The 16,665-nt window shown below is 42.1% G+C and overlaps 1 long non-coding RNA gene across 1 annotated transcript; it reads left to right on the forward strand.

The window, feature by feature from the left end:
- Positions 1-22: 22 nt before the first annotated feature.
- Positions 23-763, forward strand: LOC139028111 (uncharacterized). Its single transcript, XR_011480274.1, has 2 exons — positions 23-134; positions 365-763. It is a non-coding gene; the product is annotated as an uncharacterized lncRNA (long non-coding RNA).
- The last annotated feature ends 15,902 nt before the right edge of the window (positions 764-16,665 follow it).

A 16,665-nucleotide genomic window follows, 5' to 3' on the forward strand; every position in this document is an offset into this window, starting at 1 on the left:
TAGGTATCTTGTAGTTTTATCACTGTAGTATTCTCTGTACGTTATCACTGTAGGTTATCACTGTAGGTTATCACTGTAAGGTTTATCACTGTAGGTATTCTCTGTAGGTATTCTCTGTAGGTTATCAGCTGTAGGTTATCACTGTAAGGTTTTCTCTGTAGGTATCACTGTAGGTATCACTGTAGGTATTCTCTGTGTAGTTATCACTGTAGGTTATCATGAGTATTCTGTAGTATCTTAGTTATCTCTGTAGGTTAGCTGTAGGTTATTCTGTATTTCTGAGGTTCTCGTAGGTTTCTCGTAGGTTATGTAGGTTTATCACTGTAGTATTCTCTGTAGGTTATCACTGTCAGGTTCTCTGTAGGTTTCTCCATAGGTTATCTCTGTAGGTTCTCTCTTTACGTTATATATGTAGGTTATCTCTGTAGTCTGCATTTATATTGTGCTGTGAAGCCTAGGTGGTTCATTCAGCTCATTCTATGTTTTGTATTTGTATTGTTTTCATTCTATTGAGGTGTACTTTATTGGTGTCAATCCAACTTTTGTACGTCCCGCAATTTCATAACTTGTCCTTTTTTCAGAGAATTTTTTAACAGGGTTACACTCAATCCCGGGAGGGAACTCAAATCCCCTGCATGAGGAATGACAGATTTAGACTTAAAAAACTATTAAATTCATCACATTCGGAAGGACATTCAGGACATCAAAATGAACCTTTACACATGTAGCTTTTACAGTAGTAAAAAATAAATGTCTTCTAAAAGTAGCTTGACTTCTGGTATCATTCCATATATCTTTAGCCAGACACTTTTTCCCTCTCTACCACTAAGGTCAGCAAAGTATTCACTTGAGCTTTACATACCCACATAATATATCGACTTGAGCTGTGGTACTCTTGAGTGGTATTTGTGTGTGAGAGAGCGTGAGAGTGTGCATGTGTCTAACCCCTATGTGTGGTGTGTTGGTGTGTGGTGTGTGTGTGTGTTGTGTGTGTGTGTGTGTGTGTGTGTGTGTGTGTGTGTGTGTGTGTGTGTGTGTGTGTGTGGTGTGTGGTGTGTGTGTGTGTGTGTGTGTGTGTGTGTGTGTGTGTGTGTGTGTGTGATGTTGGTTGTTGGTGTTTCAGAATTTCCATCAATCCTAGGTAGGTACATGATTTCGTCCACGTTGTCATTCCAGAACATTTTTCTTGTCTGTTTTGAGCCTATTGATAGTTGTATAGTGAGTCTGCCAGAAAAAGCTTACAACATTGTGGCATCTTCTGCTTTCATATGAAGGAACTGAACCAACCACTGCTGACATAGGCTACATCCCTAATGACACCATATTCCCTTTATAGTGCACTACTTTTGACCAGGGTCCATATGGCTATGATTAACAGTAGCACAGTACTGTATATAGGGAACAGGGTGCCATTTGGGATGCACCCTTACAGACTGCACATGGCAATGTTGGACAGCAGGTTACTTTGGGATGCACCCCTTGTCTATGGGCTAGGCTGGCTGGGGTTTCCATTCATGTGACATGGAATTCCTGGCTGAAATTCACAAAATAGATTCCCAAGTCATGTTGATCTATTGTAGTGGCATCCTTTCCTCTTTACCATAGCCACTGCCCTAGCCTGAAGCGGGGTTGTTTCGAACGCATACAGTCCACACTTGTACTGTGGTAAGTGTGTTAGGATAAAGGCAGGAAGTTGGGCCTTCGGTGGGAGGAGTCCTTGCTAGACGCTGGAGTGGTATAGTTTTTTGACCATACAGACAGACAGACAGGTCATATTATGTATTTTCCATGTCAAGTAATCTATGCTTTAAGTTGATTGGAGAATCATTGTTTTGTTAGATATAAGAAGAACAAACCTTTTTTTGCACCATATCCCTGGATCTCATCGAATGTTTTGGCCATTTGGAAACCTTGAGTGTGAACTGTATGCGTACGAAACAACCCCACTTCAGGCTAGGGCAGTGGCTATGGTAAAGAGGAAAGGAAGCCACTACAATCAAGTTTACCAGTTTATAGGTACATGGCCAGATTGTACCACTTTATAGGTACAGTTGAAGTCGGAAGTTTACATACACCTTAGCCAAATACATTTAAACTCAGTTTTCCACAATTCCTGACATTTAATCCTTGTAAAAATTCCCTGTCTTAGGTCAGTTAGGATCACCACTTTATTTTAAGAATGTGAAATGTCAGAATAATAGTACAGAGAATGATTTATTTCAGCTTTTATTTCTTTCATCACATTCCCAGTGAGTCAGAAGTTTACATACACTCAATAAGTATTTGGTAGCATTCCCTTTAAATTGTTTAACTTGGGTCAAATGTTTCGGGTAGCCTTCCACAAGCTTCCCACAATAAGTTGAGTGAATTTTGGCCCATTCCTCCTGACCGAGTAACCGAGTAAGGTGTAACCGAGTAAGGTTTGTAGGCCTCCTAGCTCTCACAAGCTCTTTCAGTTCTGCCAACACATTTTCTATGGATTGAGGTCAGGGCTTTGTGATGGCCACTCCAATACCTTGACTTTCCTGTCCTTAAGCCATTTTGCCACAACTTTGGAAGTATGCTCTTGGTCATTGTCCATATGTATGACCATTTGCGATCAAGCTATAACTTCATGATTGATGTCTTGAGATGTTGCTCATATATTTACATAATTTCCCTTCCCATGATGCTATCTATTTTGTGAAGTGCACCAATCCCTCCTGCAGTAAAGCACCCACAGCATGATGCTGCCACCCCCGTGCTTCACCGTTGGGATGGTGTTCTTCGGCTTGCAAGCCTCTCCCTTTTTCCTCCAAACATAACGATGGTCATTATGGCCAAACAGTTCTATTTGTGTTTCATCAGACCAGAGGACATTTCTCCAAAAAGTACGATCTTTGTCCCCATGTGCAGTTGCAAACCGTAGTCTGGCTTTTTTTATGGCGGTTTTAAGCAGTGGCTTCTTCCTTGCTGAGCGGCCTTTCAGGTTATGTTGATTATAGGACTCGTTTTACTGTGGATATAGATACTTTTGTACCTGTTTCCTCCATCATCTTCACAAGGTCCTTTGCTGTTGTTCTGGGATTGATTTGCACTTCGCACCAAAGTACGTTCATCTGTAGGAGACAGAACGTGTCTCCTTCCTGAGCGGTATGGCGGCTGTGTGGTCCCATGGTGTTTATACTTGCATACTATTGTTTGTACAGATAAATATGGTACCTTCATACATTTGGAAATTGCTCCCAAGGATGATCCAGACTTGTGTAGGTCTACAATAATTTTTTGAGGTCTTGGCTGATTTATTTTGATTTTCCCATGATATCAAGCAAAGAGGCACTGAGTTTGAAGGTAGGCCATGAAATACATTCACAGGTACACCTCCAATTGACTCAAATTATGTCAATTAGCCTATCAGAAGCTTCTAAAGGCATGTCATACTTTTCTGGAATTTTCCAAGCTGTAAGGCACAGTCAACTTAGTGTATGTAAATTTCTGACCCACTGGAATTGTGATACTGTCTGTAAACAATTTTTGGGAAAATTACTTGTGTCATGCACAAAGTAGGTGTCCTAACCGACTTTACAAAACTATAGTTTGTTAACAAGAAATTTGTGGAGTGGTTGAAAATCACGTTTTAATGACTCCAACCTAAGTGTATGTAAACTTCCGACTTCAACTGTACATGGCCACTACTACTGAAATCGTTTTTTGGGGTATCTGTACTTTACACTACTATTCATATTTTTTACAACTTTTACTTCACTACATTCCTTAAGAAAATAATATTATTTTTACTCCATACATTTACTCCATAAAGAATTTAAAGATTTTTTAATAGCGCTTGATGGTTTTTGCGACTACACTTGAAGAAACTTTCATTGACTGACCTTAATGTCTTTAAGTAATTATTTCTCTTTGCTTATTAGAGCTGTTCTTGCMATAATATGGACTTGGTCTTTTACCAAATAGGGCTATCTTCTGTATACCACCCCTACCTTGTCACAACTAATTGGCTCCAATGTATTTAGAAGGAAAGAAATTCCACAAATTAACTTTTAACAAGGCACACCTGTTAATTGAAATGCATTCCAGGTGACTACCTCATGAAGCTGGTTGAGAGAATGCCAAGAGTGTGCAAAGCTGTCATCAAGGCAAAGGGTGGCTACTTTGAAGAATCTCAAATATAAATATATATTTTGATTTGTTTAACACTTTTTTGGTTACTACATGATTCCATTTGTGTTATTTCATAGTTTTGATGTCTTCACTATTATTCTACAATGTAGAAAATAGTGAAAATAAAGAAAAACCCTTGAATGAGTAGGTGTGTCCAAGCTTTTGACTGGTACTGTATATATATATGTCACGAATACTACCGAAGGTGACTCCCCTTCCCGTTCGGGTGGCGCTCGGCGGTCGTCGTCGCCGGTCTACTAGCTGCCACCGATCCCTTTTTCCTTTTCGTTTATGTCTGTCTAATTGTTTTCACCTGTTTCTTGTTGGGGTTTTGGGAGGTGTACTATTTAGGTTAGTTTCGCCCGCTAGTGTTTGTGCGGGCTTATTTTGTGTGTTCATGTTACGTCGGGAGTGGATTATTTGATTGTGGGTTTTTCGCTGTCCAGCTTATTTTAAACAGTGGTCTGTGGGTTGTGTTTGCGCCTTTGTTTTGGCGTCACCCCTTTTGTACCTGTTCCTGTTTTCACTGTGGACATTAAAGCGTTTTGTTCCCGTAAAACTTTTGCTCTCTCTGCGCCTGACTCTACACCCATCATTCACCTGACGTTACAATATATATATATATATATTTATTTTATTTTATTTTATTTATTTTACAATCACAAGAGGGCTTTTTGACCAATCACAAGTGGGGCGCCGCCCCTAACACCTTAATGGGCAGGCAGTTCTCTAACCCCCGGCTGTCCCCCCTTCCTCCCCTTCCTCACCCAACTTGGACACGTCCGTCTCTAATCGCTGGTAACCGGGCTAGTCGCATGGACAGCTCCATCACATTGAATGAGGATTGTTCTGGCAGTGAAGATGAATGGTCTCATCAGGGAGTGATCTCTCATGTTTGCAAAATATATCCTGTTTCCACCCAGGTAATCATCATCCCTAGCAGCCCTGTCACTATTACAACTGCTTGAGAAGTGTTACTGGTGTTACTACTGTCTGTCTGTCAGTCAGTCTGTCAGTCAGTCTGTCAGTCAGTCTGTCAGTCTAATCGCTGCTCCTCCTGGTGCGACCACAACAGTGCCCAAGACATCATCCACAGAGTGAGTGCACTGGCAACACTGCTATTTCCATTGCTATTGACTAGTGGGTTAATTCATTCATTAACTATGGAGCATGAAATACAGGCCTGTTGAACATTTATATATTATTGCAAATGCATTGACACTTCTTTATATGACAGAGTTACCCCTGACTGAGTCTTATACCCAGCCCTTTTCTCCAATAATTATACATAGGTTTTGAAAATGGGCCTTGGAATAAATCAATTAGGCTTCCCAATTTGCTATTGACATTAGTCTACTTGCTCAATGGCTAAGTTGCATAGAGATATGGCTTGCATGATAAATGTCACTCAGCTCCATTGCATCTGCCATGACACCTACACACCTGTACCACAGTGCAATGCAGACCAGCGATGATTCAATAAGACTAAAACAAGACTTTGTAAGGTGCGTTGCATCGTGGTACAGGTGTGGAGACGTCATGACWGACACAGTAAAGCTGAATGAATCATGCAAGCCAGACCTTTATTGCAGCTCGKCCATTGCCCCTGCATAGAAACCATTAAAACACCAGACTTCAGGGCTTTACTTGACGACAGTTAGACAATTTCACATTAATGAGTAAATACTGAAATCACACTTAATGTCTAAAACACATTTTTGCAACCCTTTCCCAACAACATTTCTGTTTCAATGGCTGTGTTGCGTTGCAGTCTCATCATCTCAGCCTGATAGGTGTGGCCCACCCGGGGGTATGCGAGGCAGGTCATTAGGAAATGTAAAATTAGAGAACATATGTTATTTATATTTGCTTGTTTGTTTGAACGTTTTAATAAATATGTATACATTTTATAATACATTTCATATTTGGCTTTTTCTTGTATGTTGCAAGTGTTGATATGTAATCTGGTGTCACGACTCCCGCCGAAGGTGGCTCCCCCGCCTGTTCGGGCGTTGCTCGGCGGTTGTCGTCACCGGCCTACTAGCCGCCACCGATCCCTTTTCCCTTTTCTGTTAGTTTTGTCTTATTAGTTGCACCTGTTCCGATTTGTGTTTTCTTGATTTGCTTCCCTATGTAAGCGTGTGGAACACGCCCTTTGTTGTGCAGGATTATTGTTGTGTTCACGTTTGTGTCGTAGGTGTTGTTGTGCTCCGGACCGTGTTGACCCTGTGTTTGGGTTGGTCAGTGTTTTGCGCCCTGTGTTTTGGGCATTACTATTTTCGGTGCCGGAATAAAGTGCATTTTCGCACCTGAAACTCTCTGCACCTGATTCCTACCAACACACCTAGTCAGTCGTGACATCTGGTAGAAGAGAACATATCTTGACTGGTGAGCTTCATCATCAGCACCGGATTCTGGATAAGGGGCAGGGCTTGATCATAGAGATAGATAGAGGTCTCTAGTGCCCAAAAGCCTGTTTTAACAAGAAGTTAACTGGGTGGGGGTGGGTAACTATGGGTTAAGGAAGGATCACATAATCCCATCCAGGTCATCAGGAGGGATCAGCCAATGAATTATAGTCATGAAAAAACATATAACATCAGGTGGCAGTAAATGGCCAACTTTTGCTTTATACCTGTTCAGATTTCATTTGGTTGTCATGGCAGGGGTCAGAGACAGTCAGTAGAGAGAGGGAGAGCACTGCCCATGTGGAGGCACAGAGAGAGGACAAACAGGTCATCAGGTGAGAATTTGGAATTTGAGTTATAAGGCAGTCTGGTAAAGCATGTTGCAAAGAAATTTACATCGCCCACAGATTGGAACTATCAGTTCAACTCCTCATCTTTGCTGTCTGTAGACGAAGCGTTAAAACACATGTTGTTGCCTGCATTCTGATTTAATACGGTTGTCATGGAGGTTGAAGACAATGACACAAAGCAGATTGAACCATGTCTGTTTTATCCACTAGGACAGGTATTCCCAAACTGGTGTACGCGCAATGCTGCCGGTGGTACGCCAAATAAAAATGTGATTGATACATTTTTTTTTTTTCTATAAAATATATATTTTTTTCTTCACATTCTCAAAGAGTCCATTTATATTTTCCAACGGGGCTATACGTTTTTTTCTCGCCTTAGTAGCCTCGTTTCACTGCCAAAAATAAAATTAAACCATCTAGTATTCAGAGAAATAACAACATAATGTCAAATACAGGTAGCCTAGTCAAATAATTAACATCCAATCACGTTAACCGTTACTCTCTCGCTGGAATTCCACTAACGGTCCAAATGTAGCCTAATGTAGCTGCAGCTCATTCCGTTTGCTCGAAAATTGATAAATGGTTAAAAAAAAGTAAGGCCTGCATACATAGAGACAAATACCAGCTCTACTGGTAGTACTRCTACTACCAGCAGTACTACACCTGCACCTGTCGATGACACAAGTTGTTCTGCTTCAATGAGCACATCCAATGCTAGCATCAGTAATTCTACATTTGTTGTTAGCCAGCTAGCACAGACAATTGTGAATCTGATGCAGCCGAGGAGCTACTGCCCCCTTACCCGGGAAAGCACCGAACAACAGACAGGGACGTTAGGCCATCGAAGAGGTGCAAATATGAGGAGAACTACGTTGATTTGGATTCACTTATATTGGGAGTAGTGCCTTTCCTCAGCCACAGTGTGTTATATGTGCAAAAGTACTATCTCACAACTTGACGAAACCTTCACTCTTGCGCAGACATTTAGAAACAAAACATAACAATTGGAAAAATAAGCCACAGGAGTCTTTGGTGCGAGACTTAAGATGACTTTCGAGTAGTATGGCATGTATAAAAGCAACAGATACTATTAAAAAGAAGGGGATAGAAGCGTCTTATATGGTGAGCTACCGAGTGGCTAGGACAGGCAAGCCCAATACTATTGTGGATGACTTAATTCTTCCTGCTGCTGTGGATATGGCTGGGACAATACTAGAGGAAAAGGCCAAAAAAACTATACAGACAATGCCTTCATCAAACAACACTGTTTCACGGTGCATCAGTGACATGGCAGGAGATGTTTTGAAACAATTACTGCATGGCATACAAGCCAGTGAATTCTATGCATTACAGCTGGATGAGTCAACAAATGTGGCGGGCCTGGCACAGCTCCTGGTATATGTACTTTACGTTTATGGGGGGTCAATTAAGGAARACATCMTCTTYTGCAAACCAYTGGAAACCAGGAMAACAKGAGAGGATATTTTTGAAGTACTGGACAGCTTTGTGACATCACATGGACTTTGGTGGTCAAGATGTGTTGGCATCTGTACTGATGGCGCAAAAAGCCATTACAGTGAGACATAGTGGAGTGGTAACTCGCGTGCAAGCAGTTGCTCCCGACGCCACTTGGGTACACTGCAGCATCCACCAAGAGGCTCTTGCTGCCAAGGGAATGCCTGACAGCTTGAAATACATTTTGGACACTACAGTGAAAATGGTTAACTTTGTTAAAACAAGGCCCCTGAACTCGTGTATTTTCTGAACGATGCAATGATATGGGCAGCGACCATGTCACGCTTTTACAACATACAGAAATGCGCTGGTTATCAAGGGGCAAAGTATTGACACAGGTTTTTTTTAATTGAGAGACRAGCTTAAACTTTTCTTTACTGACCATCATTTTCACTTGTCTGACTGCTTGCATGATGACGAGTTTCTCACACGACTGGCCTATCTGGGTGATGTTTTTTCTCACCTGAATGATCTGAATCTAGGATTACAGGGACTCTCCGCAACTATATTCAATGTGCGGGACAAAATTGAGGCTATGATTAAGAAGTTGAAGCTCTTCTCTGTCTGTATTAACAAGGACAAAACACTGGTCTTTCCATCATTGTATGATTTTTTGTGTGCAAATGAACTCAAGCTTACAGACAATTTCAAATGTGATATAGCGAAGCAGCTGAGTGAGTTGGGTGCGCAATTACGCAGGTACTTTCCCAAAACGGATGACACAAACAACTGGATTCGTTATCCCTTTCTTGCCCTGCCTCCAGTCCACTTACCGATATCTGAACAAGGAAGCYTCATTGAAATTGCAACAAGCGGTTGTGGGAAAATTGAATCAGAAGCCAGTGCCAGATTTCTGGATTGGGCTGTGCTCAGAATATCCTGCCTTGGCAAATTTAGCTGTTAAGACACTGATGCCCTTTGCAACCACATACCTATGTGAGAGTGGATTCTCGGCCCTCACTGGCATGAAAACTAAATACAGCCACAGACTGTGTGTGGGAAATGATTTAAGACTGAGATTCTCTCCAATACAACCCAACATTGCAGAGTTATGTGCATCCTTTGAAGCATACCCTTCTCATTAACCTGTAGTGAGTTATTCACAATTTTCTTCGAACAAATAAAGTTTTTTATGTAAGATGGCTAAATAAAGAGCAAAATGATTGATTATTATTATATTATWATTTGTGCCCTGGWCCTATAAGAGCTCTATGTCACTTCCCACAAGCTGGGTTGTGAAGACAACTCACTGTCACACTCGTCTGAAGAAGAGGACCAAAGCGCAGCGTGGTACATGTTCATGATAATTTATTCAAACTGAACACTGAAACAAAATAACAAAGTGAGAACAAGACGAAACAGATATGGTGACAGTGGACACCCTTGATTAACTCCTCTTGACAATTAAAAACTCTGAGAAGTAGCCATTATTTACTATTTTACATCTGGGGTTGATATACATTAATTTTACCCATTTAATAAGAGAATTACCGAAAATTAAAAAATCCAGGCATTCATAAATAAAATCCAGTCTTTATCAAATGCCTTCTCAAAATCCGCTATAAATACCATTCCTGGCTTCTTAGATGTTTCATGATGTTCTATTATTTCTAGTAGTTGTCGTATATTATCTCCAATGTATCGTCCATGTAAAAATCCTGTCTGATCAGGATGAACAATACCTGGTAAAACCCTTATAATTCCTTATAATTCTGAGTGCTTTGCATTTTGCTAGTATTTTTGCATCACAACATTGAAGTGTAGGGGGCCTCTAGTTTTTCAGATAGACTGGGTCTTTATATTTACCATCTGGGTCTTGTTTTAATAATAGAGAAATCAGACCTTCCTGCTGAGTACCTGACAGACTACCATTTCTATAGTAGTAGTTAAAACAATCTAACAATGGAGCTTTTAGGATATCAAAAAACGCTTGATATACCTCTGCCGGTACGCCATCAAGCCCTGGGGTTTTTCCAGAATGAAAGGATTTAATAGCTTCAAAAAGTTATTCCTTTGTAATTTGGCCTTCGCGCTGATCTTTCTGTGCATTTGTTCATTTTGTATTTTTTATAGTATTTCGAAATAATTCCTTACCGTAATCTTCATTCAGTGGGAGAGGATGAGACGGAAAAGAGAACATCTGCCTACAATAATTACCTTCCTCTTTTAAAATATCATTCAGAGAATCATAGATGACTCCGAGTTTCTGGAAATTGTTTTTGTTAGCGTTCCTGTATTGGAGATTCAGGAAAAAAAAAATGAATTTTTCTCCATATTCCATCCAGTTTGCTAAATTTTTGTAATAGATTACATTAGATCGTTCTTCAATAAATTCCTCAAGTTCTTTTTGTTTTTCCTCTAACTTATTTTGTTTCTCTGTAGTTGTAACGGTCCTGACCTGTTTTATGTTGTTTTTGTATGTGTTTAGGTCAGGGCATGTGTTTTGGGTGGGCAGTCTATGTTATCTGTTTCTGTGTTGGTTTTTGGGTTGCCTGGTATGGCTCTTAATTAGAGGCAGGTGTTTGGCGTTCCTCTAATTAAGAGTCATATTTAGGTAGGCGTTGTCACAGTGTTCGTTGTGGGTGATTGTCTTCCGTGTCAGTGTTTTGTCGCACCATACGGGACTGTTCGGTTTGTTTTTGTTCATTCGTCATTTATGTGTAGGCTATTTTCTTGTTCGTTCGTTCTGCGTGTTTTATGTCAGTTGTCGTACTAAGTCTGTCTACTTTCGTTTTGTTATTTTGTTAGTTTATTCAAGTATAGTTTGTTTCGTTGTCTTGTATTAAAATTCATCATGTATTCACAACCCGCTGCGCCTTGGTTCGATCCACTACTCCTCCTCTTCTTATGAAGAGAGAGAGGACCGCCGTTCAGAGATCACCCACCATTCCAGAGCCAAGCAGCGGAGTAAACGGAGTAAGGAGCAGGAAAAGAAGGAGCAATGGACATGGGACGATATATTGGACGGAAAGGGTTGCTACACATGGAGGAGATCTGGCTGGTAGGGATCGCCTCCATGGGAACAGCTGGAGGCACTGAGGAGAGCAGAGGCTACCGGAATTATGAGGGGACGCGTCTTGCACGGAAGCCCGAAAAGCCCGTGAGTAACTCCAAAAATTTATTGGGGGGGGCTAAGGGTTGTGGGCCAAGGGCAGGTAGGAGACCTGCGCCCACTTCCCAGGCTTACTTGGAGAGCGGGAGTACGGGCAGGCGCCGTGTTACGCAGTAGAGCGCACGGTGTCTCCTGTACGAGTGCATAGCCAGTGCGGGTTATTCACCTCCCCCGCACTGGTAGGGTAGATTGGGTATTGGCAGGTGTCATGAGGCCGGCTCAACGCGTCTGGTTCCAGTGCGTCTCCTCGGGCCGGCATACATGGCACCTGCCTTACGCATGGTTTCCCCGGTTCGCCTACATAGCCCGGTGCGGTTATTCCACCTCCCCGCACTGTCGGGCAACCGGGAGCATTCAACCACGGTAAGGTTGGGCAGGCTCATGCTCAAGAGAGCCAGTAGGCCTGCCGGTCCGGTATTTCAAGCCACCTCCCCCCCACCTAGTACGAGTACCTCAGTGCCTACATTACGCACTAGGCTACCAGTGCGTTCCTGAGCCCTGTTCCTCCTCCAGCACTCTCCCTGTAGTGCGTGTATCTAGCCCGGTGCTCCAGTTCCGGCACACGCACTAAGCCCTGTGCGTCTCCCAGAGCCTGAACACACTGTATCTTCTCCCTACTAATCTGAGTGCTTGTCTCAGCCCGGTGTCACCAGTGGCCGGTACTCGCATCAGGTATAGAGTGGGCTTTGAGAACGCAGTGTGCCTGTCCCTGCTCCCGCACTAGTAGGAAGGTGCTTATCCTTAGCCAGGTGCCTCCAGTTCCGGCCACGCACCAGGTCTACAGTGCGCATATCCGCCAGAGCCATCCGTCTCACCAGCGCCATTGAGCCATCCGTCTCCCCAGCGCCATCTGAGCCATCCGTCTCACCAGCGCATCTGAGCATCCGTCCTCACCAGCGCCATCTGAGCCATCGTCAGCCCATCTACATCCGTCTCCCAGCGCCGTCTGAGCCATCCGTCTGCAATGAGCCTGCAAAGCCGCCCTCTGCGTACCTGCAAAGCCGCCCGTCTGCCATGAGCCTACAGAGCGTCCGCCAGACAGGAGCCGTCTAGAGCCGCCGCCAGACAGGAGCCGCTAGAGCCGTCCGTGACAGGATGCCAGAGCGCCAACAGACAGGATCTGCCGAGCCGCCAACCAGACAGGATTGCCAGAGCCGCCAACCAGACAGGATCTGCCAGAGCGCCAACCAGACAGGATCTGCCAAGCCGTCAACACAACAGGATCTGCCAGAGCCGCCAGCCGACAGGATCTGCCAGAGCCGTCAGCGAGCCATGAGCTGCCAGAGCGTAGCGAGCCCATGAGCAGCCAGAGCCGTCCCGCGAGCCATGAGCAGCCAGAGCCGTCAGAAGCCATGAGCGCTCCGAGAGCCGTCAGCCTGCATGAGCGTCGAGAGCGTCAGCTGCCATGAGCGTCGAGAGCCGTCAGCCTGCCATGAGCGTCGAGAGCCGTCACCTGCCATAGCGTCGAGAGCGTCAGCCAGCCATGAGCGTCGAGAGCCGTCAGCCAGCCATGAGCGTCGAGAGCCGTCAGCCAGCCATGAGCGTCGAGAGCCGTCAGCCAGCCATGAGCGTCGAGAGCCGTCAGCCTGCCATGAGCGTCGAGAGCCGTCACGCAGCCATGAGCGTCGAGAGCGTCAGTCAGCCATGAGCTGCCTTCAGCCAGAAACGGCTATTTACCCAGAACTGCCCCTCAGTCCAGAGCTGTCTCTCTGTCCGGAGCTGCCTTTCAGTCCGGAGTTGCCCCTCTAATCTTATCTCCCTCTCTATCTTGATCTACCTCTATATTCTTATCTATCCTCTGTCTTGATTTATCTCTCTGTCTCGGTGCTGTCTCTATTAGTGATGATACTAAGAAGATTTTGTGGGTAAAAGGAGGGTGGACATTCTAGAGGGAGATGGAAGCTAGGATGGACTATGGTGGTGTGGGGAAGCGTCAGAGCCGGAGCCACCACGTGTCAACTGCCCACCAGACCTCCCTGGACTTGTGCTGGTCGCGCCCGGCGTTCGCACCTGAGGGGGGGTCTGTAACGGTCCTGACTGTTTTATGTTGTTTTTGTATGTGTTTAGGTCAGGCATGTGTTTTGGGTGGCAGTCTATGTTATCTGTTTCTGTGTTGGTTTTTGCGTGTTGCTGGTATGGCTCTTAATTAGAGGCAGGTGTTTGGCGTTCCTCTAATTAAGAGTCATTTTAGGTAGCGTTGTCACAGTGTTCGTTGTGGGTGATTGCTTCCGTGTCAGTGTTTTGTCGCACCATACGGGACTGTTCGGTTTGTTTTTGTTCATTCGTCATTTATTGTAGGCTATTTTCTTGTTCGTTCGTTCTGCGTGTTTTATGTCAGTTCGTCGTACTAAGTCTGTCTACTTTCGTTTTGTTATTTTGTTAGTTTTTCAAGTATATTTGTTTCGTTGTCTTTGTATTAAAATTCATCATGTATTCACACCCGCTGCGCCTTGGTTCGATCACTACTCCTCCTCTTCTTATGAGAGAGAGAGGACCGGCCGTTACAGTAGTATCGTTTTTATTGCCATCTACCTGAACTACTCAGTCATGATTTCCCTTGTTAGTCTTGTTTCTTTAGCCAGAAATGTTTTTTTATTATTGATGAATATTGAACTGAATGACCTCTGAAGGTACATTTTAAGGTATCCCAAACAATAAGAGGATTTGCTGAACCTATATTATACTGGAAAAATTCAGTTATAAATTATTTTGTTTAGTTAAAAATAAGTTGTCCTCCAGTAAACTTTGATAACATTTCCAATATCCCCGTCTACATGGAAAATCTATAAGTTATGTGATGATGATCCGATCGCATTCTCTCCTATTCAAACTTTTTTAACCTTTGATGCAAGAGAGAAAGAGACAAGAAAGTAGTCAAGACGACWAGCGTGATTAAGTCTCCTCCATGTATATCTCACTAGGTCGGGGTTTTTTAGTCTCCAAATATCCACTATTTCTAATGTGTCCATAATATTTGTGATTTCCATAAGGGCACGGTGATGATAGTTTGTAGAGTGATTACCTAACGGTCCATTGATGTACTTAACACTGTGTTATAGTCTCCTACCATAATGATTAAGAAGAACATCTGCCTACAATAATTACCTTCCTCTTTAAAATATCATTCAGAGAATCATAGATGACTCCGAGTTTCTGGAAATTGTTTTTGTTAGCGGTCCTGTATTGGAGATTCAGGAAAAAAATTGTAATAGATGACATTAGATCGTTCTTCAATAAATTCCTCAAGTTCTTTTTTTTTTCCTCTAACTTATTTTGTATCTCTGTAGTATCGTTTTTATTGCCATCTACCTGTACTACTAGTTCATGGATTTCCCTTGTTAGTCTTGTTTCTTTAGCCAGAAATGTTTTTTTATTATTGATGAATATTAACTGAATGACCTCTGAAGGTACATTTTAAGGTATCCCAACAATAAGAGGATTTGCTGAACCTATATTATACTGGAAAAATTCAGTTATAAATTATTTTGTTTAGTTAAAAATAAGTTGTCCTCCAGTAAACTTTGATAACATTTCCAAATCCCCGTCTACATGGAAAATCTATAAGTTATGTGATGATGATCCGATCGCATTCTCTCCTATTCAAACTTTTTAACCTTTGATGCAAGAGAGAAAGAGACAAGAAAGTAGTCAAGACGACAAGCGTGATTAATCAGTCTCCTCCATGTATATCTCACTAGGTCGGGGTTTTTTAGTCTCCAAATATCCACTATTTCTAATGTGTCCATAATATTTGTGATTTCCATAAGGCACGGTGATGATAGTTTGTAGAGTGATTACCTAACGGTCCATTGATGTACTTAACACTGTGTTATAGTCTCCTACCATAATGATTTAATAATTTGTTGCCTGTAAGTTCAATAAATACGTTTAAGTTTTTCAAAGAAGTATGGATCATCCTGATTTGGACCATATAGATTAATGAGTCAATGCACCTCATGCACAGTCTTTCAAAATAACTTCCATCCCACCCTGCAACCTCAAAACCCTAAATTGGATAAATAGAGAGGAAAAGCAACAGCCACCGTGATCTAGAACCCTCAAGTGTCACGCCATTTGTCTAAGCCTTCCAACCAGTTTCCTGGACATCCTGTTGTGGTTTGTCAGAGTCAAAGAAAGTGTATTAGCGTAGGTATTTATATTGATTAGTCATACATGACTTCCTTTTTATTGATGCTTGATTTCACTTTTTTTTTTTTTATCCTGAAATTCATTAAAGATTGTGAGCACAGAGTAGTGGAAAGAACTGCAACACATCTACTGTAAGTGCAGGTCTGTACGTTTATTTTGATTTATAGGATTAAAGTCACAAAAATAATCAGTTCAGTTTATGTTAGTGCATGTCATGTCATACTCTATGAGAATAAAAAGCAACATTAATAAATAAATAATCATAAATATTACTAAATACATTTCATAACAGTATAAAGATTGTAAAAGTGAAGTTTGTGTCAGTAAATTATCTTGGCAACAAAGTTACCTTTGTCATAATGGATGTTTTAGAGTGTAAATGAAGTCACCTTTGTCATAATGGATGTTTTAGAATGTCAAATAAGTCATCTTTGTCATAGTGGATGTTTTAGAGTGTCAATCAAATCACCTTTGTCATAATGGATTTTTAGAGTGTAAATGAAGTCACCTTTGTCATAATGGATGTTTTAGAGTGTGAATTGAAGTCACCTTTGTCATAGTGGATGTTTAGGTGTGAATGAAGTCACCTTTGTCATAAGGATATTTTAGAGTGTAATGAAGTCACCTTTGTCATAATGTGATATTTTAGAGTGTGAATGAAGTCACCTTTGTCATAATGGATATTTTAGAGTGTGAATAAGTCACCTTTGTCATAATGGATGTTTTAGAGTGTGAATGAAGACACCTTTGTCATAATGGATGTTTTAGAGTGTGAATGAAGACACCTTTGTCATAATGGATGTTTTAGAGTGTGAATGAAGACACCTTTGTCATAATGGGATGTTTTAGAGTGTGAATGAAGACACCTTTTTCATAATGGATGTTTTAGAGTGTGAATGAAGACACCTTTTCATATGGATGTTTTAAGTGTTGCAATGCCTTACCAAACTAGAGTGGAATAAATAGTTCATAT

The sequence above is a fragment of the Salvelinus sp. IW2-2015 genome, linkage group LG8, assembly GCF_002910315.2.
Source record: "Salvelinus sp. IW2-2015 linkage group LG8, ASM291031v2, whole genome shotgun sequence".
NCBI classification, from domain to species: domain Eukaryota; kingdom Metazoa; phylum Chordata; class Actinopteri; order Salmoniformes; family Salmonidae; genus Salvelinus; species Salvelinus sp. IW2-2015.